Below are 25,508 nucleotides of genomic sequence, written 5' to 3'. Positions count from 1 at the left end.
TGCTGCATCACGTGGTAAGAAATTGCCAATCTGTCTTTCAAAGTGACCATGCCATTTAGCATGTGTGCTAGTAATGGGAGCTAGAGTCCCTGTGGCTCCACATCTTTCACAGAATTTGGTGCTACCAGGTTTGGGAATCTTAGCCATTCTAATGGGTGCACCATCTATCTTACCTTTTTTTTTTTAATTTATTTGACAGATAGAGTTAGACAGTGAGAGAGACAGAGAGAAAGATCTTCCTTCTGTTGGTTCACCCCCCAAATGGCCGCTACAGCCAGAGCTATGCTGAGCCGAAGCCAGAAGCCAGGTGCTTCCTTCTGGTCTCCCATGCAGGTGTAGGGCCCAAGCACTTGGGCCATCCTTTACTGCCTTCCCAGGCCACAGCAGAGAGCTGGACTGGAAGACGAGCAACCAGGACTAGAACCCAGCGCCCATATGGGATGCCGGTGCCATAGGCGGAGGATTAACCAAGTGAGCCACGGCATCTGCTCTGTATCTTACCATTTTAATCTGCAACTGCGTAATAACAGAATATTGAACATCTTTTCTTAAATTTATTTTGACATTGTATATCTCCTTTATTTTTAATTTTTATTTATTTTTTTAAATTTTTTGACAGGCAGAGTGGACAGTGAGAGAGACAGAGAGAAAGGTCTTCCTTTGCCGTTGGTTCACCCTCCAATAGCCGCTGTGCCAGCGCGCTGCAGCCGGCACACCGCGCTGATCCGAAGGCAGGAGCCAGGTGCTTCTCCTGGTCTCCCATGGGGTGCAGGGCCCAAGTACTTGGGCCATCCTTCACTGCACTCCCTGGCCACAGCAGAGAGCTGGCCTGGAAGAGGGGCAACCGGGACAGAATCCGGCGCCCCGACCGGGACTAGAACCTGGTGTGCCGGCGCCGCAAGGTGGAGGATTAGCCTAGTGAGCCGTGGCACCGGCCTGTATATCTTCTTTTGTGATATGTCTGCTTAAATCTTTTCCATATTTTTAAATTTAGTTAAATTCATTAGGGTTGATTTTAAGAGCTCTTCATATATATCTATGTATAAATAATATATAAAATATATACACATATACATATATGTATACATACATACACTATATACATATATATGTATACATGCAATATATATTTATATGTTTATATACATATATGTGTGTATGCATATATATATATACATATATGTGTGTGTGTATATATATGATGCCTATAAAGGAGCCTGCACTGTGGCATAGTGGGGAAAGCTGCCACCAGCATTCCGTAGGACATGCCTAAGCTGACTTGCCCTAAATGGTGGAGTTAGAAATGTGCCAGGGGATTCCAATACAATCCCATCAAGGTTGCATGTACCAATGCCATCTCACTAGTCCAAGTGATCAATTTCAGGTCACAACAGATCATAATCATAGGTCTAAGAGTCAAAGGGATCACATAAACAAGACTAGTGTCTGCTAATACTAATTGATAGAATAAAAAAGGGAGAGAATGATCCAACATGGGAAGAGGGATACACAGCAGACTCATAAAATGGCAGATGTCCTAAACAGCACTCTGGCCTCAGAATCAGCCCTTAAGGCATTCAGATATGGCTGAAGAGCCCATGAGAGTATTTTAGGCATGGAAAGCCAAGACACTCTGGAGGGGGGGGGAACCTAAATGAAAGATCTCTGTGAGTGAGATCCCAGTGGAAAGAACGGGTCATCAAAGAAGGTGGTACCTTTCTCTGAAGGGAGGAGAGAACTTCCACTTTGACTATGGCCTTGTCTAAATAAGATCAAAGTCGGCGAGCTCAGGGGGTTTCCATGGTTTTGGTAACTCATGACTAGAGCCTGGGGAGATTGCTGACACCTTAAACAAGAGTGTCAATTTGTTAAGTCAACAACAGGAGTCACTGTGCACTTACTCCTCATGTAGGATCTCTGCCCTTAATGTGTGGTTCAATGTGAATTAATGCTATGACTAGTGCTCAAACAGTATTTTGCACTTTGTGTTCTGTGTGGGGGCCAACTGATGAAATCTTTACTTAATATATACTAAATTGATCTTCTGTATACAAAGATAATTGAAAATGAATCTTGATGTGAATGGAATGGGAGAGGGAGTGGGAGATGGGAGGGTTGTGGGTGGGAGGGAAGTTATGGGGGGGAGAAGCCATTGTAATCCATAAACTGTACTTTGGAAATTTATATTTACTAAATAAATGTTAAAAAAAGAGTTCTTCATATATATTTATAAATAATATATAAATATATATACACATATACATATATGTATATAAATGTACACTATATATACATATGTGTGTGTGTGTGTATATATATATATATATAGGATGCCTATAAAGGAGCCTGCACTGTGGCATAGTGGGTAAAGCTGCCACCAGCATTCCATGTGCCAGTCTGTGTCCCAGTTGCTCCATTTCCAATCCAGTGCCCTGCTTATAGCCTAGGAAAAAGCAGTGGAAGCTGACCCAAGTGCTTGAGCCTCTGCTCCCCACATGAGAGACCTGGAAGAAACTCCTGCCTCCTGGGTTTAGCCTGGACCAGCCCAGCTGTTGTGGCCATCTAGGGAGTGGACCGATGGATCAAAGATCTCTTTCTCTCTCTGTGACTTACAAAAAATAAAAAAAAAATTGTTAATAATAAATACATTGCTCCATAATCTGTTCCAATGACAATTGGATCCCTTTGTCAGGATGGTCTATGAGGCCAGCTTTTGACGCTTACTGCTAAGTTAGGAGTGTTCATCCTGGCTTTCTCCCTGGTTTCCTCTGAAATAGGAAGGAGTTCCACCTGTGGGGAGCAACCCGGACTAGACTGAGTTACTGGAATTAAGACTTATTCTATGCATCTGCTCTCCCACAATATGGCGCTGGGAGAGAAGTAAACAGCTTCCACACAGCTGCCTCCAGTTCAACTAATAAACTGTAGGACTTGCTCCTGATTGGAGGAGAGCAGCGTACTCGGCGTGTGGGCAGCCGAGTTGGGATTGGCGGAGGAGGACTATAAAGGAGGAGAGAGACGGCATGCACCAGGAACATCTATGGGGAACATCTAAGGGAACCCGTGCAGCCCCCGAGAAAGCCGGCCGGCGGTGTGCCGCTCCCCTGCGGAAGTGGGGAATGTGGCCAGGGGGAACTGCCCTTCCACGGAGGTGGAAGGGATAGTAGCCAACCCGGGAAGAACCAGCAGCAAACCCGGGGAGGGCCGAGCAGACGAAAGAACAGCGCAGGGTCCTGTGTCGTTCCTCCACGAAGAGGGGGAGCGACATAATGGTACCGTGACTCGGATATGAAGCCTAGGCAGGGCTTAGTGTCGTTCCTCCATGAAGAGGGGGAACGACATCCACCCATCTACCATGTCATCTGTTCCTGCTATGGAGCTGCCAGCATCTGTGTAACATTAACCACTAGTATCTCTATGGGGCTGGATCTTGCCCTAAGAACTGGCATTTCCCATGATTTTGCAAAGAGAGTTCCCCTAGGAAAAGGTCCACACCTCCTAGGAAGAAGCTCTGCACAGTTCTTGAGTTGGGTGCAAGGACAGTGGCAGCTTCTCTCCTCTAGTGGGTCCCAGGGATGGGCCAGCAGCCCCTGATCTTCTCTGCTAGCTTCTGTGTTGGAATCTCTGCCCTTACGATTGAGCTGAGGCAGGAATGACTGGGGCTTCGTATTCTCAGGCTGCCACGGCAGGGCAACGTTTCTGCCTTGTGAGTGATGAATGGCCGTGTTGATGAACAGGCCAGACCTGTTGGCCGTGTTTGGCTGGAATAAATTTCTATAACTCAGAAATTTAGGACTTCTGAGGACAGAACGGTGATATAATCTAGTGGCCTTTCTCATGGGATACCATTGCCCCATGTTAGGAGGGCAATGGATGGAGTCCTGTCTCCCCAGTTATACCATCCAGAGTAGAGCTCCCAACACATTGAACTGGAGGTGGGCTGGGGGCTCAAAAGCTACAGACTCTTGGCTTGAGACTGAGACCAACATTTCTTTCAACAGATGTTTCTCCACTTGGTGCATGCACTGGGGAAAATGTATTGATACTTTAAGTGATCACTTCACTGGTGTGTGTGTATGTGTGTGTGTGTGTGTCTTTTTTTTTTATATTTGAGGTTGAGTGCTAATGGATCCAGCATAAGAATATTTCAGTTATAAACTACTAAGCTTCAACCTAACTCAGTTTTTCCCTCCTACAGGTCTATAAACCTGCTTACTGAACTATACTTCCTGGTCAAATTCTAGACACTTACTCAAATCACTTTTACTGCTTACACCTTAATATGCCACTCTGGGTTTCATTATGTGAAATAATTCACAAGGTAACAGCTAAAGCTGTACTTTTGTATGTTTTTCATGCCTATCCCGTGTCTTCTCTAAGTATCGCTAAAATAGATAAAGCCAGAAATAAAGTCTTTGTCACCTAATGAAAACTATAACTGACCAAAAAAAAAGTGAAATGAAAGAGTGACTAATTGCTTTGTTTCACTTCCATCCTGTGGTTTCAATTTCAGGACAGAAGAGACCCTGGTTGGCAGCTTGAGGAGAGGAATAAAGGAGGAGAGTAGACAACGTGAGGAGGCAACTTGGGATGGGATCTTGGCACGAGTAAGAGCACTACTCTAAGGTGGAAAGAACTTCTACAGGATTTCCACGTGTGGATGACCCATTTTTGGTGCTCCCGAACTGATCCATCAGCACATTTATTAATCTATAAGAAGTGAGATAGGTGAAGGGGGAAATGGGCAGTTGAACATCCATCCATGGACATAAAATTTTTCAACTAATGCAACATAAGTTCAGGAGATCTATACAATGATGTCTATATTGTTACAATATCATACTGTCCATTAAAATTGTTTCAAGAGGATATATTTCATGTCAAGTGTTCTAACCACAATAAAAAAATTTTTTTATAAAAGTGAAAGGTTTGGGCAGGTATTTGGCATAGTGGTTAAGATGCCACTCAGGATGTCTGCATCCAATTTCAAGAGTCTGGTTCGAGTCCTGGCTCCACTTCCAATTCAAGCTTCCTGCTATGGTGTGCCCTGGGAGACAGTGGTGATAGCTCAAATATTTGGATCCCTGCCACCCTTATGGTAGACCAGGATTGGCTTTAGCCTGGCCCAGCCCTGGCTGTTGTAGGTATTTGGGCAGTAAACTAGTAGATAGGAGATCTGTTTGTCACTGTCTCTCTGCCTTTTTTTTTTTTTTAAGATTTATTTATTTTGAAAGTGTTAGAGAGAAAGAGGAAGAGATAGGGATGGAAGAAGACAGGGAAGGGGAAGGTGAGGGAGATCTTCCATCCACTGGTTTACTCCCCAGGTGGCTGTAATGGCCAATGCCTGGCCAGGCTGAAACCCAGACCCGGGAGTTTCTTCCAGGTCTTCCAATGTGTGTGGCAGGGCCCAAGCATTTGGGCCATCTTTTGCTGTTTTAGGTCATCAGCAGAGAGCTGGATCAGAAGTGGAGCAGCTGGCACATGAAGTGATGCAGATATGGGATGCCGAGATCACAGGCAGTGGCTTTACCCACCATGCCACAACGCTGGCCCCATCTCTCCCTGCCTTTCAAGTAAATAAAATCAATTTTTTAAAAAGTGAAATGATGAATCAGAGTTTGGGGCCTGAGGAAATGTGCTTGTAATCCTTGGTGATGAAAATGTTGGAGAGCTCATTTGAGAGACATTATTAAAAGAGCTATAGGACAACAGTGAAGATACGAGTCATCTGTGTGGTGCTCATTCATATGCAATATCACTTAGTGCAGTAAATGAGGCACCTCAGAAGTGGGAAGAGACAAAGCAGGAAGTGCCAGAGACTAGACCCCTGAGCCAAAGCAGCTCTGGGGAGCTGGCGATAACAACCCAAGGGAACCAGAGGAGAACTGATGGAGCGGAGATGATGGAGCTCCCAAATGCTCAAGCTCAGGAGCACTGGAGAACATGGAGGAGCTGCACAAAGCAAGTTCAAAGACTTTCCTCCCCTACCACCCCTCCAGGGATAGCTTGAAGTTGAGTAAAGTTGATGATACTTGGAGTTAGTGCTTTTGTCCAAAAACCTCGTGCACCTCTTCTGGTTCCCCCTATGGCCTATTTCTGAAGAATCCACATCCCTGCAGACTACCAGGGAATTTACTGCTGCTCTTGCCCAACTCTCAGAGTTGGCTTGAGTCAGTTGTCAAATGCGGGGCCTGGCTGCTCCTCATTTCCCACACGCTGGGCTCATCCTTCTACTTCCTGCAGAGCCAGGCAGTGCAACACACAAGTGCAGAAACTTAACCCTCTAGGGGGCAAATGTTGACCAAAGGGAGGTGGGAGCCTGAAGGGGCCAGGCAGATGTGTTGTCCTTTCTTTGTCCCTTTGGTGGCTTCTCTGATTTATGGCTTCTTTTTGGAATCCTGCAATAAATTCCTGTATATAAGAATATACCCACTGGACGTCCTACCACGTCTTTTTTGTAACTGATGGAGAAGGGTGGGTGATGCTATAACCCTTTCTAACACTTTTCTACCCTCTCACTGCTCCAAGCCAGTGCTTATACAACAAAGGGTAAATACCATGTCTCTTGCCTCAGGCTTTGCCTTCTAAAGGTTCTAGGTTAAGAACATGAAGTTTTAGCAAATGAGGTATCATGATAAATGAGGATAGAATGTGTCTATATATTGACTCTATTGAACAGTAATCCACTGAGGAAGATAGAAACACTGGACAGACATGGATCAGATGATGGCGTATGGATTACCACAGAGCATCAGCAGAGTAAGCAATGTGACGCAGAAATATCATTGAGTACTTGGAGGAAAGACTGAAAAAGCTGTGACCTCAGGGACCCTGAGCTCCAGGGGTCTTCCAGAAGAAAGGGCTATCCTGGTTTCCAGTTACAATAATTACGTGACAAAAAAAAAAAATCCAAAAGAATAACACACACAATTCACACACATGAGGTCCTTAAGGAAGGAAAATGCATAATATGAAGACTGCACACAGATCTAAAATATCCTTTCAGTAAAACAAAACTTATTTTCTTCGAAAAGATTTACTCACGTATTTAAGTATCTGTTTAAATATCTGTCTATCTATCCATCCATCTACTTATTTAAAGGCTGAGCAATAGAGAGGGATCTACCATTTACTGATTCCCTCCCCAGATGGCTGCTTAACAGTCAAGGCTGGGCCAAGCCAGAACCAGGAACTCCATCCAGGCCTCTCAAAATGGGTAGTAGGGTCCCAAGTACTCAGGCCATTATCCACTGCCTTCCCCGATGCATGATCAAGAAGTCAGATTGGAAACAGAGCAGCTGGGACTCAAACCAGCACTAGAATCTTGGATACCAGCATGGTAAACAGTGCTTAGCCCACTGTACCACACATATCTGGCACCTAAGCCTCTCCTTTCATTTCCCATGAACATTCTGAAATGTCCTCATACCAATTTCTTCAAGAAACTCTAATGCCTGACAAGTTTGTTACTAGGCTTCTGATTAAATTCATTATTTTCCCAATCACAAACTCTTCCGTGTGCTTAGGATAGATAGGTAAAAACATATCTCTGAAACTCTGCTTGCTTTCTATCCAAAGGAAGCAGAAAATAAACAATGGACATAACTACAGAAATTGCATCTGTTAAAGGTTGGGAGGAGACAGCGGAGGGATGGAGGTTTGCAATGGTAAACAAGATGGTCAGGATGGGCCTTGCTGGTGAAAGACTTGGGAAAATGGCGGAGCCGGCCACGTGGGATGGAAATTCTGGGAGAAAAGTACAGCTAACTCAGAGGCTGGGAGCAGAAGCAGTGTTTGGGGGAAGCAGCAAGGAGGCTAAAGAGGCCGGATGAGAACGGGTGATGGGGAGAGTGGGAAGGTGAGCCCTGGGGTGGGGCTGAACGCCATTAGCATTTGGAGTGAAGAAGAGCCATGGAATGACTTCTGCTTTACCAGCATGAATGTGAGCATGGCTCTGAAGAACCACTGCAGGAGCCACATGGACAGGAAGGGGACCCTGGCAGAGGGCAATGGTGGTGACCCAGTTAATGGACGGCGCTGGTCCGGTCCAGGTGTTGGCAGCCAGAGACTCACGTCTGAGCTTGTGGCCAGGCAAAGCAACAGGATGATCGGATCGACTGAAAGTAGGGTGGTGGAGAAACTGAGTGAAGAAATGACTCCACGACTTGTGGCTTGAACGAGTGGGAAGATGGAGCTGTCCTTAGAGAAGGTGACTAAGACCATGGCTGGAACCGATTTCAGAGTACAGAGAAGAATTGGAACATTTGGGGCTGGGTATGAGCCTTGGACATTTCGGAAAAAATGGGGGGGGGGGGGGTTACACCTGAGTAGAACAGAGGACAGCAAACCTTTTCTATACGTGCCAGATAGAAAATACCTTAGGTTTTGTGTGCCAGATGGCCTCCGTCACAAACACTTTGTGAGGTATAGTCACAGACGATATGCAAAAGATTGGGCATGGCTGGTTGTGTTCCGATAAAGCCTTATTTACAGAAACAGAGTGGTTAAATTTGGCCCTGTGGGCTACATTTGCTAACCCCTGGTCTGGAGTTTGAGGTGGGGGGGGGGGGGTCTGGGTTGAAGTGCATTTGAGAGGTATCAGTACATAAGTATTTCTAAAGACTTGGCGATTTGACATGAGAAGTAAGCATTCCCCATTTGATGCTTGTGTTTTTCCCTTGGCTATAACCAGTAATTGTACACGTCACAGATCGGAATGCCTGGGTTTGAATCCTGGCTCCATTTCTGCTTTCAGCTTCCTGCTAATGCAGGCCATGGGAGGCAGCAAGCAGTAACTCAAGTACTTGGGTTGCTGTAACCCACGTGGGCTCCTGGCTTCAATCTGGCACAGCCCCAGTCATTGTGGACATGTAGGGAATGAACCACTTCATGGAAGATCTCCATTTCTGGCTCTTTCTTGGTCCCTCAGCATTTCAAATACATTTAAAAAATTAAAAAAAAAAAAACTCTTCAAATCACATTCAAAATAAAAATGGGAAATGTCATAGATACCATGAAAGAAAATGAGATTTGCATCCAAAAGAGAGAAATTGTCACCCATGAGATAAATCATCCAAGGTAATTGTGAATTCATAGCCAGAGGTACTTTAGAAATAAACAAGTTAAAAATAAGTTTGAGGGCAAAGAATGACGTAGTACAAATGACAAAGGAGGATTCAGTTACAAAACGGATGAATCAACAGGATGTTTAATGATCTGATAATGTAGAATGGGTTCTTTCCTAATTCTTCTTAGTTTAGCAAAGAGACAGACACTACTGGCGGGGGGCGGGGTGGGGGGAGACAACAGAAAAGGCTTGTAGACAGGAAAATCATCAAACCTCAGTAACCAGTATTAAAATGACATAGAAACACAGGCCTTAGGAAAGCTGAGGTGCCTCTTCCTGGCTTGGGTTTCCAGCCACAACAGGGGAAGGGACCCTTTCAACAGAAGTCTGTTGTCTCAGAGCAGCCGGGGAGCCTGCGGTCTTCGAAGCAGAGTTTCTCAACCTTTTCTCTTCTTTTTGTTCTTCATTATTGTACACCCCACCCACACCCAAGCCCAAGAAGTAATTTTAGACCTTGTCTTCCTCATCCTAAGTTGCTCTGAAATGTTTATATCCTCATTTGGTGCACCTTGATATCTATGAGGACATGCATTGTGTGGAAGGCTATGGCCATTTCAGTACCTAAAATTTGGCTCCCTGTCACAGGCTCCCTGTCACAAGCAATACTTCCTCCCCGGGCATGACTGCTTTATGGAACTGACCATTTCAAATCCCATCTATATCCTGCAAGACCTTTTCTGAAGTCTTGGGTGCTGGGGGTGGGTGGTAGATAGAGGACTATAGCTAGGAAAACAAAAGGTCGCTTTCTCTGGCTTTGGCTATACTTGCTTCTACCTCCCCACCCACCGTGAGACACAGAAACATACGTGAGACGTCTGCGAAAAAGGTCATGGAAAATCTGTATTATGAAAAAAAGAAACTGCATGAGTTTAACATTCTTTGCATCAAAATAATTTTTAATTCCTTTTTTTCCCCACAAACTTAAAAAATCCCCTCACAGAACAAAAAAAAGGTAGAAAACACAACCTAAGTATCCCAATTTTTATGAAAAATTCATAAAACTATTTATTAGGTGAAAATGGATACCTAAAATGAAAATTTCAGAAGAAATAGTCTCATAACAACTGATGGAATTAATGTCACATCTAAGGATCAGACTAAATGTTACTTTCCACGTCCTAAAGCTTAATCGTCTACCAAAATCCTTTAGCAGACAAGATCAAGGGAAAAGAGAAGATTATTCTCAATCTGTTTTGATGAGATAGTCTGTCATAGCATTTCAATTTCCAGGTCTCAAGCCAATCTTGATGTGGGACTTGGAGATATAAAGACCATTGCAAGAAATTTCTGGAAAAACAAAGCCTTTGATATCTCCATCTGACTTAACGATTATCTTGACTTCAGGAGGCATTCTGTCTGCAGAGAAGATAATGCGTTTGAAAGCGATAATATTAAGGCAACCTCTCAAGTTCCTCTTCATCACAGTCCTTCTCCCTCTGTCCACACTGTGTTGGTGGTGGCAGGGGTGGGGTGGGGAGCAGAGGTGGAGACAAGTGAGCAAAGGCGATGCCCCGGGGTTGAGGCTGGGACCATGACTCACAGGACCTGTGCAAATGCCCTGAGCGAATTCCGAGAAGGAGAGATGAGTAATGTTCTCATCGTGTTTCCATAAAAATAAGTCACTACTATCACTGTGGTAAATTCTGATTATTTGACTTCACTCCCCATCGACATCCTGTGGCCGAGTGAAATGTGTGCATGTGTGTTTGATGATATTTAGTGTCACTGGATGAGACAGCTTTATGTGGAAAAGTTCGTTTTTAGTGAAAATTAAAAATGCTCCAGCCTCAGAGATCTTTATCCCAAATTACTCAGGAATATCTCTGAGAGTCAGTTCCAAAGAATGACTTTCAGTCCAAAAGGACAGAGATTGTAAGATGATAACAGTTGGCCAGCGCAGCAGCTCACTAGGCTAATCCTCCACCTGCGGCGCCGGTACCCTGGGTTCTAGACCCGATTGGGGCACTAGATTCTGTCCTGGTTGCCCCTCTTCCAGTCCAGCTCTCTGCTGTGGCCCCGGAGTGCAGTGGAGGATGGCCCAAGTGCTTGGGCTCCGGCACCAGCATGGGAGACCAGGAAGAGGCTCTTGGCTCCTGGCTTCAGATTGGCGCAACGCCGACCTTAGCGGTCACTTGGGGAGTGAACCAATGGAAGGAAGATCTTTCTCTCTGTCTATAACTCTATATTTAATTTGACAAATTAAATTAAAATTAAAAATTAAATTAAATTAAAATTTTAATTAAAATTAAAAAAAAAAACAATTTCAGTGATCATAAAGAGGCTGGGGGAAGTTGGGAAGGATGGAAATCGAGAGGGAGATTTTCCTAAGCGGCTGGTTTCTTGCTATCTATCACCTGTACTTGTAGTTTGTGACTTTGGAACTCTGGTACAACTCTGTGTGCATCTGAATGTTGCTCCATGTTACTGAGGGAGTGAAGAGCTGATCCCAGTGGTCAGTCGCAGCTTTAATCTCAGCTCTGTGACTTCAAGGCCAATGCTTAGCCAGCTTTAAATTTCAGGGGAGGCAGATGTTGGATGCTACATTTCCATCAGTTTGTCTTACTCCTCCATTCAACTCTTGTTCATCTGTCAACATATTTCTACTCCCTGTAAGCTAGAACCCAAGTAATTCCTTGCCTTTGACAAAGGAGCTGCTTCCCAACCTGGCCCCAGTCTAACTTTAATGGAGACTCTCCACTGAACCCTGCACCCTGCCCAGTGCCGACACATTCGAGTGTGTGTGGGATGCTGATAGCGCAGCCTGCTGGGAGCCAGTTATTAGTCTTGTCTGGGCAACTGGAAGGATTTCCCTGTAAGAGAAAGGTTTGTCATTTAGAGAAACGGTCCCAAATATCTCAGTTGTAAGGGTAGCCTGGTGTCAGTCTGTTCACAGCCTGCAGTTGCTGTGAGCATTAGAAAAAAGGAAGCGGAGAGTGGTAGCAGGTCTGAAGCGTGAGGGCACAAGGAGGCAAGGCACTGGTTCCACTGGGCCAAAGCATGAATCTCCTGGGGCTGATATATCAAGTATTGAAATAAATAAATGATGAAGAAATGAATGAGTGAACAAAGTCCAGGAAATATACTCATAAAATAGGTCCCATAAATGTGTCCTCCAATGCTAGTGACTGTTTTTTATCTTCTTCCATAAAATCCAGTAGTATTTTGCCGTCTTATAAACAAATGTCATTGTAAACTAAAAACCTGTATCCATGTTTTAAACGACCAGTGGCTTTTCTGTTCTCTCTGAAGACACAAATACTTGGATTAGTTCCATATACAGTATTTTGGTACTGCCCCATAAAGTTAGCATGAAAGTTCCACTTAGGAGAAATAGCCAGTTTTTCTTGTTTTCGACAGGATTGACCTTTCATCTTTCTCACAGTCCATCAAGGTATTTACTTGGAGCATTGTCTACACGATGAAGATCAGAATGTTTCCAAACTGCAAAAACAAACAAACAAAAACATCAACACATACACACACACACACACACACACACAGGCCAACTTGACTGAAGCTAGAAAGTTCCTAACACACTTTTTTCCAGTGTTTAGAGAGAATTTTAAATTCCTGTTCAGTCTCCATGCTCCTACCCACCAGCCTATTTTTATTGTGGTTAGGAAGGGGTCTTAGTTCAGTTATAGGACTAGAACATTACTATTCAACCTAACCACACAGTTATACTCAATCTGTCTTCCAGAATTCCAGAAGGTTCTGAGTACATGTCTAAACAACTTATTAAATACATAATAATGAAAACGATTGGCTGGCACCGTGGCTCATTAGGCTAATCCTCTGCCTGCGGCGCCGGTACCCCGGGTTCTAGTCCTGGTTGGGGCACCGGGTTCTGTCCAGGTTGCTCCTCTTCCAGTCCAGCTCTCTGCTGTCACCTGGGAAGGCAGTGGAGGATGGCCCAAGTGCTTGGGCCCTGTACCCGCATGGGAGACCAGGAGAAAGCATCCGGCTCCTAGCTTCGGATCGGTGCAGCACGCCGGCCGTGGCAGCCATTTGGGGGGGTGAACCAACGGAAGGAAGACCTTTCTCTCTGTCTCTCTGTCTCTCTGTCTAACTCTGCCTGTCAAAAAACCCAATTTTTATATTATTATGCAAGGTGTATAATTCAGTGAAGACAGCATTCATAAGTATCTACATACTAGCTACTATGGCATCTACATTTGCATTTGACTATATATCTTTCAATATCCACTTGTAAGAGAAAACATGTGGTATTTGTCTTCCTGTGTCTGGCTTATTTCACTCAGCATACTGATTTCCAGTTCTACCCATTTGGTTTCAAACGTCAGGATTTCATTCCTTTTTTATGTCTGAGTAATATTCCCTTGTGTATATAGACCGCATTTTCTTTATCTGTTCATCCAGTGACACACACCTCGGTTGATTCTTTGTCTCTGCTATTGTAAGTAGTGCTGCAGTATGTTAGGGAGTACAGGTAACTCTTTCATATGATGACTTCATTTCCTGTGCATAAGATTTCAGAAATGGCACAGGAAGTGAATGAAAAAATGTTCAATATTGCCAGTCATCAGGGAAATGCAAATAAAAACCACAATGAGGTATCGTCTTGCTGCCAAGAAGACAAAAAAAAAAAATTGCAAATGCTGGCCAGGCTGTCAAAATGAGAAAAATTCTAATACATTTTTGTTGGAAATGCCAATCGATATAGTCATTATGGAAAACGACATGAAGGTTACTAAAAAAAAATCAAAATACATTATTATTATGATTAAACTACTTACTGAACACAGACAATAGTTTATTGTATCTTGGATGATAAACATGGTAAATCCAGTTGTCTCAAAAATCATTGATATGTGTTCTTTTCACAAATAGAATATACTTTTCATTATAATTTGCAAGAGTCTGAGAATATAACATCAACAGTGTAACCCATTTCAAAGGAAAAAGTAGTTCATTATGAAACGTTTTTGCATCAAAAATTATTCTTAAATGGAATTTGCAGTGGCAATTGAATCATCTTAAAATGGTATGATGCATGGTTTTAAAACTGCCCAGTTTCCTATGGATGGCCATATAAGATGAAGTAATTACTTCTAATTACTAGGAGTGGACAATGCCAGTCAATGAGGATTTTAAGCGTAAATTATACTTATGATCATCATCAGTTTTATGTTTCTATATAGTATAATGGAAATAGGTACTATTATTTTTAAAAATCCCACATGGTTATGATTAAAATTAGGAGCTATGTTTGCTATGATATGAGAATGACTCAGCAGCCCTCACATAATAGCTACTTTATGTCACTGGCTTCACTGTTTCCAAAAATTGATATTTACAGTGTAACTAAAATGCACTTATCCCATTAAAGTAGGCAAATATTTCTGCAGTGGAATACTGTTATTTTTATAATCCTAGCAAAAGTCAAATAAAAGCAATAGTATCTACTTCAGGTCACCAAATACTAATGTTTGCATCCTGCTTTCAGGAAAGAAGGAATTGTATTACTTTTTTTTTTTTTTTTCGACAGGCAGAGTGGACAGTGAGAGAGAAAGACAGAGAGAAAGGTCTTCCTTTGCCGTTGGTTCACCCTCCAATGGCTTCTCCTGGTCTCCCATGGGGTGCAGGGCCCAAGTACTTGGGCCATCCTCCACTGCACTCCCTGGCCACAGCAGAGAGCTGGCCTGGAAGAGGGGCAACTGCGACAGAATCCAGTGTGCTGGCGCCACAAGGTGGAGGATTAGCCTATTGAGCCACGGCGCCAGCCGGAATTGTATTACTTTAACTACAAAACAAACACCTGCCCAAGTCCCTTCTGAACTGTTCACTTAGACACTACCCTGTACATAACCTTTTGGAAATTAAAACACCAGTCAGTCAAAGTCAAATGGAATCTAGTTCTCTGCCAAGGGACAGGGCTCAAGAGTCAAACATATTGAAAAAACACCAGATGGATATTAGCTCAAAACAGCACCATGTTCTTTTGGTTGGCCCCTTGTCTTTTGAAAAGAAGAGATTAATTCCGTAGCTGTTGAACTATAGGCATTCTCATGGCTTCAAAAATGCTCCATTTTTAATATTCTTAAATGATGTACATAAAATAATTATCTTCCAGAATGCATCGCACACCTCAGCAGGTTTGTATCAGCATGCAGAATGGTTTCCATTCAATGGAGGAGTGTTTATGAAGATCATACAGTCAGTTAATTCCCAGCTACATTTCTTAGTAGTGAATCAAGTGTACCCTGTGGTACCAACATTGTCCTTGAGTCCCTCTTCTCAGAAATCTACTTGTCCGTGGGCAACTTCTCCAAGGGTAAGGCAGGGAACACAGTAGCAGAAATGGATGTTGCCCTCAAGAGACCCAACAGGTCTTCCCCAGGACTGTTCTCGAATGAAAAGACCCTCTCTCCACTGTTGCCCAGTCCTAGCAGGACACAGCAGAGGACGCCTCTCTGGAAACAGGATGTGCAGACACTCCACGGATGCCTAAGTAGCTTTTACGTTTTGTCTCATCTTTGCTTCCACCTGTGGTGGAAAGTCTCAGAGCCTTCCTAAAATAACATTCCGTAGTCTTTAAAAACCTTGGCACTTTGCACATGGCTGATGCTAGTTTTCCCGAGGTTATTCAAACTACTGTCCTATAAACATTCACCAAAAGTCACCCATTTTTTTGGCTTCATTTATGTATGCACTTGTTTGCTTCTTCTCAGAGCTCGCTCCTGCTACCAGTGACGACTCAGGAAATAACCTTGCCTCTGAAGGATATAGCCTCAACTCCCAGCTCCTCCTGCCACCTCCTTCAGTGGCCCCTTGAGGCTTTTGAGACAGGAGGGGGATGAGAAGCCTGGATTAGACCAAGTCTCTGAATTGAGTCCCAAAGTGTTGGCTCAAACCACAAACCGTGCAGGTTGAGCCAGGGCTCAAGAAGCAGTTCTGCCAATGAGCACCGGAGAGCCTAAGGGTGGTTTATTATTTTGATGCTTCAGTTAAGTGAGCCCCAGAACTGAAAGACAATCACCTAAAAAGGTGCAGGGTTGACAGCCAGGGTGCTAGGCTGACCTCACTGATACACCGGCGGCCATTTCTTCTGCCACACTCAAGACCAGGCTCTTGCCATTCGCCCTTACACACTGACACAGATTTCTACATGCAAAGAATTGCCCCGGGGAACACTGAAAATAAAGATTCCTGGGACCCCTCTCCAACTTGCTCACTTAATTACACCCTCAAATATTGGACCTAAGCATTGGGTTTTTATTTGGCCCCACACCCATTTCTCACTCACACTCATGTCTGAAATCCAGGCTTTGTCAGATAATTGAAACAACCTCTCAATTCCCATAATGGTTTTGTTCTTAAAAAATAATTTATTGGGGACTGTGCTGTGGTATAGCAGGTTAAACCACTGCCTGTAATGCTGGCATCCCGTATGGGTGCAGTTTGAGTCCTGTGGATCCAGATAAAATTTTAACTCAGGGCTCTCTCCTAACCTTCCCAAAAATCTACACTGGATTCATGTTTCATGTTTCTTAAATATTGCTATCGAAGCTAGCAATTTTGTAGCCTCGCTCACTGTGTCCTTCTTGTTAAAACTCTTACCAAGCTTTCAAATTTAACCCAAATGCTGCCTCCTCCTTAAAGCTTAGACTGGTTCCCCTAGTCAAATACAGTTTCTCTGCTAGAATTTCTCAAGCTTTTTATATTTGTTTCATGACAGTGATTTTGGCTTGCTTTGTTTTTAATTTGTAAGGCAGAGAGAGCGCACACACAAGACAACACTCCCATCTGCTGCTTCCCTCCCCAAATGCTTGGAATGGCCAGGACTGAAGCTGGGACTGGAGAATGGAGTCCAGATCTCCCATGTGGCTGGCAGGAACCCACTGCCTCCCAGGGTATGCATAGCAGGAATTGCAGGCAAGAGTTGAGTTGGGTATCAAACTCAGGTACTCTCTGATACAGGGTGCAGGTGGCTCCATCACTGTGCTAACCAGCTGCCCCAGTGAGATCATATTTTGCCTCAGGCAATAGCTACATTTGTTATTCTCCCTCCAGATTGTAAAATCCTTGAGGTAAAAAAAAAGTCTTACCGTAGTTGCTATTCAATGTGCGCACCGGAAGTGTAGAACACTTGGTGCTCTCTGAACCTTTGATCTCAGTATAGCATCTTCATGTCCTGCTGGGATCAGGAACTAAGGAGTGGGGCTGGTGTTGTGGCTCAGTGAGTGATGCTACCACCTGTGATGCTGGCATCCTACGTGGGCAGTGGTTGGAGTCCTGGCCGCTCCACTTCCAATCCAGCTCCCTGGTGATGCACCTTGGAAAGCAGCTGAAGACGCAATACCCACGTGGGAGGCCCAGATGTAGTTTCAGGCTCCTGGCTTTGGCCTGGCCCAACACTGGCTATTGCAGTTATTTGGGGAGTGAGCCAGTTGATGGAAGATCTCTCTCCCCCTCCCTTTAACTCTGCCTTGCAAGTGAATAAATCAATCTTAAAAAAAAAAAAAAAACACAAAAACCTAAAGAAGTGTTTGTTCTATATGTCAGGTAAGATATAGTGAGTGTGAAGTATTGAAGGATTTCCTCTTATTTCCACTGCATCAGCCATCACATAATCAGGTATGTTGTCAGAGATTATCAGAAAAAAAGTAGGAAGGCAGACAAACTTAAACATCAGAAGGTATACTCAATTATAGATTTCTGGTGAAACTTTTTCACATATGAGGGGACTTCAAAAAGTTCACATATTTTAATTCATTTCTTCCAGGAGTTTTTGCAAGTAAAATTACAATGCTTAAGAACCCTTGGTATAAAGATTTGGGAAAAGGTGAGGGGTAATGGGATTAAAGGGTTAATTTTTTTTCATGTATCTTTAGACACTGTTCACACATGCTTCTCTGTGCAGTTGCAGATGTTTATTCTTAAAGCAAAATCTACACTTTTTTTTTCCTAATGAATTTAGATTAAACCCTGTTTGGTACAGATGTTGAGTGAAGGCACCTGAGGAGTACATTTTGCCAGGACTTGAACCGGTGACCATATGGGATACCAGCACCGCAGACCAGGGCTTTAACCTGTACTGTCACACCACTGGCCCCCAGTAGTACCTTTTCAGTGTGGAAGGAAGTAAAGTAGGCAGGACAGATTTGTGACCCAATATAGAAGAAAACTGACCAGAAATTACAGACAAGAAAGAAGAGACTTACGTGAAGATCAGTAAGATATAAATCAGTTAGAGGAACCCATCTGCACAAACCAGCGTTTATGGATTTTTATTTTTCACTGTTATTTAAATATTACTCATAAGATTATTTCTGAGAATAACTGCGTTTTTGACCCTTACATTTTCCTTTTTGCCCTATAATCTTAATAAATCTGAAATACTAATCATGAGATGAAATTTGAAGAACTGAAAGCCTCAAGGGTTGTTTTATGAAAGAGATTAAGTGGAGAGACATTTGAAAAACAAGCAATGCATGGAGCAGGTGGTTAGCCTGGCTGTTAAGACACCAGTTAACATATCCATATCACACATTATAGTCCCTGGGCTTGATGCCCAGTCTACTTACAGGGGGAACCTAAGTAGCAACAAGCACTCCTAACACCCAGATCTTAGCCTCCAATAAAAGATAACCAGAAATAAAAAGCGAGTGATTCTTGGACAGGGTCAGGAACAATACCAGCTAAGCTTGGAACACCATGTCATGGCAAAAAGAAGTGTAAAGGGCTGGCGCTGTGGCACAGTGGGTTAACGCCCTGGCCTGAGGCATTGGCATCCCATATGGGCGCAAGTTCGAGACCCGGCTGCTCCACTTCTGATCCAGTTCTCTGCTATGGCCTGGGAAAGCAGTAGAAGATGGCCCAAGTCCTTGGGCCCCTGCACCCATGTGGAAGACCTGGAAGAAGCTCCTGGCTCCTGGCTTTGGATCAGTATAGCTCCAGTTGTTGTGGCCAACTGGGGAGTGAAGCATCAGATGGAAGACCTCCCCCCCCCCCCCCGCCTCTCCTCTCTCTGTAATTCTGACTTTCAAATAATAAATAAATTTTTAAAAACAAGTGTTGCGGGTGGGAGGGACGTTATGGGGGGGGGGGGAAGCCATTGTAATCCATAAGCTGTACTTTGGAAATTATTATTCATTAAATAAAAGTTAAAAAATAAAAACAAGTGTAAGACAAAAAAAATGCACTGATGATGGATTGTCAAAGAGACACAAAGACTAATAGAAAGGATATCCAATGTCCAAAGCTAGAACAATCTGAACAAAACAAAGAAGTACTGGATTACAATCCAAAGGAGAGCAAAATACCCATCAGTCCACACGACTATGAATGGTTGAATAAATAAATGGAGAAGAGACAAAGTCCTCACGTAGAACAATTCCAAACGACAACAGTAGACAGTCCAGAGTACAGGAGGCAGAACAGAACTCCTCACACTGTACACGTGTGCGGGGCATACCAACTCCTTCCAAGAGTAGAGCATAGGAGAGAAAATGGGCAGCATTGCCATGGAGAAAAGGGACAACATTGCCTCCGTCAGGTGACCAAGGGTGCCTCGAGCAGTGACAAGGCCTGCAGACAGCACACATTCTTTTGATATGAAAAGAAATAAACCTTCCATCCAAAAGCCCAGAACGCCATTCTGATCATGAAATAGATACCAGACCTGCACACTGGACTCAGTTGTCCTCAGCTGGTACCCCCACATCTATCAGGATTCTCTCTGTCCCCCTCCACCTGCCCCGCCCAATCTGGACCCTTTCGCAATTCTGCACACCAGAGACCCCACTGTAACACTGAACGAAAACCACCAGGGATAGTGGGAGAGAGAGACAGACGACTCACAGCCCTGGTTCTAAACACCGACAGGTCCTGGCTGCCCCAGCTCACAGGCATCTCCCCAGTGAGGCAGGGGAGTGGGGGGTACCTAAACTGCCTGATGCCGAGAATGGGAGCTGGAGCAGAGAGCATGAGTTTCCTTCTTGAGGTGCGTGGCTTTCACCCTGTGATTGACTGGGGAGGGGGAGGTCAAAGGGTCTCCTGTTTTCTGTTGGGTGCCACACTGAGCAGTTTTGGTAGGATCAATCTGTGAAAACCCCAGCCAGAGACCAAAACCAAGCAAGTGAATCGCAGGCTGGAAGGGAGCTTAGAGGGGAACCTTCTCCTTTCTTGGCTCTGGTTCAGAGAATGTGGCCCAAGGGAACTGGCTCAGCAAGTGTCCTAACTTTGGTTTATGTTGTTCTCTTGGAGGTGGGGAGGATACATTCATTTTCCATTCCTATTGCTGTCTCTAGACTCTTCTAGTGGCTGCCCTTATTTAAATTTTATTTAAGATATAGGAATTTAAGATATACAAATTTAAGATATACAAATTTTATTTAAGATGTACAAATTTAAGATCAAGGAACACGGTGATACTTCCCACTCTGCCCCACCTTCCTTCTACACCCCCTATTCCCATTCTTAAGGTTTTACAAAGATTGATTTTCAGTTTACTTTATACTCATAAGATTAACCCTACACTAAGTAAAGAATTCAACAAGGGACTGGCGCTGTGGCACAGTGGGTTAACGCCCTGGCCTGAAGCACCAGCATCCCATATGGGCACAAGTTCGAGACCCGGCTGCTCCTCTTCCAATCCAGCTCTCTGTTATGGCCTGGGAAAGCAGTAGAAGATGGCCCAAGTCCTTGAGCCCCTGCACCCATGTGGGAGACCTGGAAGAAGCTCCTAGCTTCTGGCTTCAGATCGGCACAGCTACGGCTGTTGTGGCCAATTGGAGAATGAACCATCAGATGGAAGACTTCTCTCTCTCTCTCTGCCTCTTCTCTGTGTGTAACTCTGACTCTCAAATAAATAAATAAATCTTTTTAAAAAAGTTCAAAAAGTGTGAAAATAAAACACTGTTCTTGAACAGTAGAGGCAAGAGCTGTAAACAGTCATGGAATCTCAAACTGTCAATTTCACTCCAATACATAAAGCTGCCTTTTGCCAGCTGCGAAGCCAGCAGCAGCAGCAGCAGGTTGAGCCCTTCCCGTGCTGCCTTCCTTCTGATTCGACAGAAAACACCTTCCTTTAAAGGATACCTCTGATTGGATTGCCCCCACCTGAAGAATCCTGGCTGCTCCTCCTCTCAGGGTCCTTAGATTTCATTTCATTTTGCCATGTCAATCAGAGCCTGGGCGTCTTTGGAGGCCACTATGTTGCTTCACACACTGTGGAATGTCTAATTACTCCCTACTTATGACCTCCCAGAGACGTCTCAGACACAAGGACTGCAGAATCCCACACATCTTGCACCAGATGTGCTTTTGCTTGGTTGGGGGCTTCATTGCCATTCCACAAACTAACAAGTGAGGTTTTTCCAGAATCCCTTGCACATGTATAAACCATGTGGCTTTATAAATACATCATCTGGAATCATAAATGTTTCTCCAATCATTCCCTGTCCCCCTTCCTGTGCTCCCACTCTCTACCCTGACAGGGTTTCCGTTTTCCTCAAAAAGAAAATGTTTCTTGAATAACGGTGTCTGGCATTTGCTAGCTAGTAGAGCTAACCTGAATAAGGTAGCCGTGTTGTCTGCCCCAGTGAGATTCCTGGTATGGTATGGAAAATACACATCAAAGAATCATGTATGATAAATGCCCTGGATGGTATGCTCTTGAAATTTCTTATCACACATCCCTGATTTCATTTCAAGCATTGAGGTTCAAAATTTGAATTTTCCAAGGACTATGAAGCCAGATAGTTAAACCAATTAACAGTGAGCCTGTGTGTGTGTTGCTTTTTCTTGATACTATAAAAGTGGATTCTGATAAGGATGAAAAACGGCTGCTGAATGACATGCTAAATATGGTAACCTACCTGCAATAAAATCGGGCAAAAATGGCTTGTACTACCTATTTTTATCAGCTGTTGTCTAAATGGTGTGGAATAGCAGGTGTTAAGGCTACACGATAGGTTGCATGAATCCAAATGCCTGGGATGGGATCTGCATGTTTTCGTCTTAAATTAGCCATGCCCATTTAGCATCAGCAAATTATGAAACAAATTCCAACTCACCATTTCTCCATCCCTGAAGTGTCCCAGTTTCCAAAGACCCCACGTTCTCTGGCTGATGGCTTCCTTCCGTCTGTGTGGAATCCTCAAGTTGCTTCTATCTGACCCAACTCTCTCACATCAGGGCCTGGAAGCTTCTCTGCTTTCAGACTCGGCTGATTGGATTGGTCACACCTGGATAACACAGTCACAGGTTTGGGGATGAGGAGTTGGGTGATTTGGGTGAAAGAGGCCATTATTCACCCTACCAGGTCCACATTATATCTGGAGAGACTTCTCTTTTTTATTTTTTATTTTTTTGACAGGCAGAGTTAGACAGTGAGAGAGAGAGCAACATGGAGAAAGGTCTTCCTTCCTTCTGTTGGTTCACTCCCAAATGGCCGCTACTGCCGGTGTGTTGCGGCCAGCACACTGCGCCGATCCGAAGCCAGGAGCCAGGTGCTTCCTCCTGGTCTCCCATGCGGGTGCAGGGCCCAAGCACTTGGGCCATCCTCCACTGCACTCCCGGGCCTCAGCAGAGAGCTGGACTGGAAGAGGAGCAACCGGGACAGAATCCGGCGCCCCAACTGGGACTAGAACCGGGGGTGCTGGCACCGCAGGCGGAGGATTAGCCCAGTGAGCTGCGGTGCTGGCTGAGACTTCTCTTTTTTAAAGTTAAGTAATTAATTAATTTTTATTAGAAAGGCAGATCCAGAGAGAGAAATTCATCACTAGTTCATTTCCAAAATGCCTGCTACAGTTGGGACTGGGCTAGCCAAAGTCGGGATCCAGAAACTCCACCCAGGCCTCCCATGTGGGTGGCAGGGAGCCAAATACTTCAGCCATCACCTGTCGCCTCTCAGGGTGTGCATCAGCAGAAAGTTTGATCAGAAGTGGAGGTGGGACTCAAATCCAGGCTTTTCAACATGGGATGCAGGCATTCCAAGTGGTAGCCTAACCCTCTGCACCACAACACCTGCCTCTGGAAAGCCTTTCTTAGCTTCCAGACATAAGCCACTATGTTGATCATAGTACACTCCTCTTACCCAGGTGAAAACAAGAGTGGAGACAAAACTTTCAGGAGATGCAGCAGAGAGACCAGTCACAGCTCATCAAATGGGGCCTTCAACTCAAAGGAAGCATTTGTGCCTGCCAGCATTCCACCTGGTTCTGATTCACTTCGATATAAGTGCCAGCAGCTTAATAGTTGGTTCTTATTGGTGTTTCATATGCCTATCAGAACTTAGAATATTTGATCTAGTAAGTTATCAAATGTGTGCAGTGTGTTAGGTATTATTGAGACAATGGTTTGTGTTGGGAAGAGGCCAATCTAATTTGGACAATTGATCATCCTTGTATTTATGCAGTGCTACCATCAGCACAGAATCAAGCCTGAAGAATTTTACACCAAGTCCACAATCCTTAAATTTTTAACAAAATTTCTCTTTACATGGGTTCTATCAGCTTTTAAATGTCCAAGACTCATTTGCTTGTATTCTATTTATGATAAATGGTGGTAGATTGAAGCACAGGGAATCGAGAACTTGAGATGCTGACATTTTTCACGATAGGATCGAGTAGGATAAAGCAAGTGTACAAGAAATGAAGGCAGGTGCACAAAGACCTGCTTTGTTCTTTATTCTTTCTGACCAGAAGGAACTCGTGACACATGAAATGGAAGATGCCATAAATCAAAGCTATGGAGATGATGGCAAGGCAACAAAGTAATGCAACTGCACACAACACTCCTTGCTCTGCCGACTCCCAGCCCTCCCCACGTGACTTGCTGCTTTCATCACGCATGCCTGCTCAGAGAGAAACAGACCCAGTCCAGCTGGGCATTCGTGGAAAGACCATTATATCCTTAACGTGGACTTTCCTGCTCCGTGTTCAGGAGATCAGTGAAGGGTGCGTTGGCTAGTTTCTGTTGGAAGTGTTGTGCAGCCAGCACAAAGGGTATGTTACTATCCTTCCTGCAACCCTTAACCACAAAAGCAAATTAAATTTGTATCAAGAGGTATTAGAGCAAAGATGTGTTTTCTAAATGATGAAATGCTCTGAAATAATATGATCATGTTCCAAATGTGATTACACGGAGCCCGTAATCTGACATTTTGCCACATAAAGATCTCCACTGAGAAACATAAAAGGATAGGTAAATGAATTCCACTGCCATGCCAGTCCCATTTGGTTATACATCTCCCTGTGTCATGTAAAGTGCATTTGGAGAGAGGGATACATTACTCTTGTCTATTAAAGATACCAGAAATCCCCACCCCCAAACTTTGCTTCAAGCTCAGAAGACTTTTCTGGGGCTGACTATATATATATATATATATATATATATATATATATATATATAAATGTGTATATATATATATATATAGACAGGCAGAGTTAGTGAGAGAGAGAGAGACAGAGAGAAAGTCTTCCTTCCGTTGGTTCACTCCCCAAATGGCCACCACGGCCGGCGTGCTGCGCCCATCCGAAGCCAGGAGCCAGATGCTTCCTCTTGGTCTCCCATGCGGGTGCAGGGCCCAAGGACCTGGGCCATCCTCCACTGCACTCCCGGGCCGCAGCAGAGAGCTGGACTGGAAGAGGGGCAACTGGGACAGAACTGGCGCCCCAACCGGGACTAGGACCCAGGGTACCAGCGCTGCAGGCAAAGGATTAGCCCAGTGAGCTGCAGCGCCAGCCCTGGGGCTGACTGTATTAACAGGCTGGTTCTAGTGGATTTTCACACATTCATGCAGGAATCTGGGCATTTGATCAGCTGTGATGGAACAGCAGCAACAACAGCGTATCAGACATTGGGCCACAGGTTAACAGGACATAGCTCATGTTACAACTCACCAGGGCAAAACTTGTCACTTCAGCATCTCAGCAGGCGTTCTCGTTGACTCTCTGTTTATGTCTGTGATACTTACATAAGCAGTGCAATAAACAGGAATGCGTCCTTCTCTGTCTCCCTTAGCCCAACCCTTCAGGTGGCAGACAGCTAACACTGGATAAGGCAGCACATTGGAAAGCAAAATAATTAAGATCTCAAGAGAAGAAAATCAATTGGGCAGAGCTGGGTAGAAGCTAGAGTATGAGAGAAAAAGATCATGGGCAGTTTATCTATTACAAACTTATCTATCACAAACCTTCCATGGAATGCTGATCCAGTTGGCCTCTCTATTGCTAACTCTGGGCGTGCATCTGTTTTAATGTTTCTGGCAGCCATTCAGCATCTACAGGTTGGTGTTATATCCCAAAACACTCATTTGTTCACAACCTGGAATAATAACTTTTTACTGTTAATTTTTTTTTCTATTTGTTTTTGTGACGTTTAGTCTTTTTCCTAGACTAGATATCTTGGACCG

The 25,508-nt window shown here is 44.2% G+C and overlaps 1 long non-coding RNA gene across 1 annotated transcript; it reads right to left on the bottom strand.

Moving 5' to 3' along the window:
- Positions 1-10,818: 10,818 nt before the first annotated feature.
- LOC149121716 (uncharacterized) lies at positions 10,819-24,408 on the bottom strand. Its single transcript, XR_016222444.1, has 2 exons — positions 22,168-24,408; positions 10,819-12,568 (listed from the first exon to the last, which is right to left on the bottom strand). It is a non-coding gene; the product is annotated as an uncharacterized LOC149121716 (long non-coding RNA).
- Positions 24,409-25,508: the final 1,100 nt, after the last annotated feature.

The sequence above is a fragment of the Oryctolagus cuniculus genome, chromosome 16, assembly GCF_051225735.1.
Source record: "Oryctolagus cuniculus isolate XC-2025 breed Fujian yellow rabbit chromosome 16, ASM5122573v1, whole genome shotgun sequence".
Taxonomy (NCBI): domain Eukaryota; kingdom Metazoa; phylum Chordata; class Mammalia; order Lagomorpha; family Leporidae; genus Oryctolagus; species Oryctolagus cuniculus.
The sequence above is the reverse complement of the archived record's forward strand: the minus strand, read 5'-3'. Positions and strand labels throughout refer to the sequence as shown.